This window comes from Buceros rhinoceros, unplaced genomic scaffold (assembly GCF_000710305.1).
Source record: "Buceros rhinoceros silvestris isolate BGI_N320 unplaced genomic scaffold, ASM71030v1 scaffold15260, whole genome shotgun sequence".
Classification (NCBI taxonomy): Eukaryota; Metazoa; Chordata; class Aves; order Bucerotiformes; family Bucerotidae; genus Buceros; species Buceros rhinoceros.
The window spans coordinates 20,040-23,029 of NW_010390294.1; the positions used below are offsets into that span (position 1 = coordinate 20,040).

The 2,990-nt window shown below is 56.2% G+C and overlaps 1 protein-coding gene across 1 annotated transcript in view; it reads left to right on the top strand.

Moving 5' to 3' along the window:
* The window catches only part of LOC104494507 (protein kinase C beta type), a gene marked incomplete at its 5' end in the record, with an annotated part of 28,317 nt that overhangs the window by 15,979 nt on the left and 9,348 nt on the right, over window positions 1–2,990 (top strand). The gene's annotated exons all lie outside the window — the stretch shown is intronic.

The following is a 2,990-nucleotide window of genomic DNA, read 5'->3' on the forward strand; positions in this document are numbered from 1 at the left end:
CTCCCGCACGCCGGCTCTCTCCCGCACGGTCTCTCCCACTCGGGGGTGGGTGCGCACACGGGCACGCGCGGAGGCATCGCTTCTCTGTCTGCTCAGGACATGCAGGTTTGGCTCGTGTCAGGCCGCTGCTGGGGAAGGATAACTCGCGCACGCCTCGTCTCGCTCTGACTTGCAGGGCTAGGAACACCAGGCGTTTAGCTGCCGGATTTAATCGCCTTGCAGTTCCGTCTGTCCGCGTTCCCAGGGATCAGTCTTTTTCTGTTGGTTTTTCCCTCCCTTCATCTTAAGCTGAACAGGTCTTTCTCTCTCTCTTTTGTTTTTAATCTAAGCTTTATCTCAACATCTAGCTCAGCACCACAGTCTGTCCGACCTGGCAGTGGAGCTGTATTTCACTCAACAGTTTCTCTCCAAGGTGAAGTGGTGGAAGGCTGGAGTGGGGCTCAGGGGTGGAGAGAGAGGAGCTCTGCAGGGACCAGAACCCAGCTGCTCTCTCTCGACTCTGCCTTGCTCTGAGATGGGCTCTGCTAGCGAGGGAGCTGCCGTGCCTGCCGGGAGGGCGAGGCTGTAGGGGGAGACACAGCGAAGCCGAGGTGGAGGCATGAGTGATCTGAGAGCTCTGTGTCAAAGAACGGCGAAACTGCTTGAGAGCTCCTTAGTCCAGCAACAGTGACATCTGTCCTTGGGGAGCCTGTGCCGGTGCAGGGCTGCAGCCCGTGGCACAGAGCAGGTTTCATCGTCGGCTGCGGGTGGGTTTCGTGCTGAAGCAGCACACGGGCATGAGCCTGCAGGCTGTGGAGCTTTGGGCTTCTCTGTATGATCCCGAGCACACCAGCGAGCTGCACCTCTGCGGTCTCTGTCCTTCCCAAGAGGGGATGCTCAGGCAGCAGTGACCACGTAGACTCGGGGACAGGGACATCTCTCCCTGGATTTCGCTGTTTCTCGTTGCTGCTGTTGGGACTGGCAGTTCTGTGTGAGTCTCTCCGTGGTGGTCCTGGTCCTCAAGGCACGGGCTCGTTCACGTGTCTCCACCTCCTGCATGCCTGTTAGCTGCTGTGCCCTACTTGGGCACTGGTGTTTTACAGAGAACTGAGTCCAAAGTTAAATCTGATTTACGTGGCTGGTATGGACTGATGTTTATGCCCAGTGATTAAGGTGGGGACGTTGAATGCTCTCTTAATCCATCATCCTGAATCACAGCTTAGAGCCCAGGGATGCTCCATGGATTTAACTGAGCCTTCCCTGGCCCCACTGCCCCGAACAACCTTGGACATGTCTGCTTTTCCTCTGCCTCACAGTAAACCTGGTCTTTTGAAGGGACCCCTTCAGTGCTTGGAAAATTTCCGCTTTCAGGGAAACCATGGAGCAGGAGTCCATTTGGTGTGGGGTGCTCAGCTCCTTCAGCTCTCCTCCCTCCCAATGCCTCTCTGCTCTAGCAGCCAGTTCCCTTCCACAGCCCCTTGCTTGACTGACCAGATAGGAGCAAACCGCCCGCTAGCTGGGCTGGCAGGAGACTCACCATCAGCAGAGAGGAGTGTCCCCTTCTCCTCTCTGGAAGGTGAAGCTCCGGGCTGCTGGTGAGCAGCTGGTGATGCTGGCGCGGAGCTCTGAGTTGCTGCCTGCTTTCCTTTCCCACAGAAGGAATGGGATGGCCTAGCCACCAAGAGCATGCAGGAAAGGAGTCGCTGGGAGGGCATTGGCTTTGGTGTCACAGTGTCATAGTGCAGAAGGGTGGGGGCTGTTTACACAATGGGATTTGTTGGCTTAGGTTGGGATCCAACCTTTGGGCAAAGGATGCTGAGACACGAGGCGGGTGTCTGTGAGCCCTGGCGCAGGGGCATGTGGAGCCCATCTCGAAGGCTGAGCCGCCTTCGGGGGTCTTACTCTGCAAGAGCCAGGTTCTCCTGAAACCCGTGACTCCCCTTTCCCACCTCTCTGTTCCTCTGCTAATGAAGCTGTTGCCACATCCCTCCCCTGCATCCGCCCTTCCTTCCTGAGCAGGTCTCCCGTGACTCTGTTTGCCTTGGGCTGTGGCACAACATTGTTGTTTGGTGGTTTGCAGCTAAAAACAACCAAATTCTGTCAAAAGCGCTTTCGTACTGGTTTTGTGGTGTAAAATGTGCAAATTTTGTCCTGCTTTAAATGTCTTATTTCCTTAAAAATCCCTTTGATGCCGGCCCTCAGAAGGGGGACGGTAAGCTGCCGTCTGTCACACCTCACCTAACGGCTGGTGCTGGGGAAAATTCACTATTCGATAGGACAGGAAGATTAGCGGAAGGCAGTAGATTTAGGATTTAGGTGGGATTAAAACAAGTCGGGTACCTGCTGATAGCTGATATTTCAACAGCAGTGCCTCCATGCTGGAAAACGCGGCTCCTTTCCTGCCAGCAGCGAGTGCAGCTCAGAGCGGCATGGGAACGGAGATGGGGTTTGGGCACCTTCCCGGTGTGCTTGGGTGGGTCACGAGGAGAGACGCTGCGTGCTGCTCCTGACCTTCAGCCATGCACACAGGGCTCGGCACTGGCTGGGGTGGGGGGATTGTGCTAGTCTGGCTCTTCACCTTGGCTTCGGTCTTATTTTTCCTTTTTTTTTGGATTAGTGCCTGTAAAGATAAGGTTATGGGATTGTCTGCAAGCCAAACTGTCGAAATATGAACTAACACGCAGGTGTGAGCTCGGTGTCTGCCCATGGATGCCCACAGCCTTCCCGTGCTCCAGCACTGGGGAGTGCCTGAGCGCTTCCACCCTGCCAGCGCGCGTCAGGGGTGAGCAGAGCCCATCCAAATTGTCGTCAGCATCACCTTAACAAATTCTGCCTATCAGAGGGTACCACCGATTCACGTTTGCCCGTTGCTCAAGTAGCACAAAACCTCCTCTTAGGTGTGTGTGTGCAGCGGCCCGGGGGTGCTGGCGTGCCATGGAGACACTGGGGAGGGTCCATTCCAGAGCAGGGGGTGGGCGAGATGGCTCCACTCCTCTCCCCGCGAGGGTGGT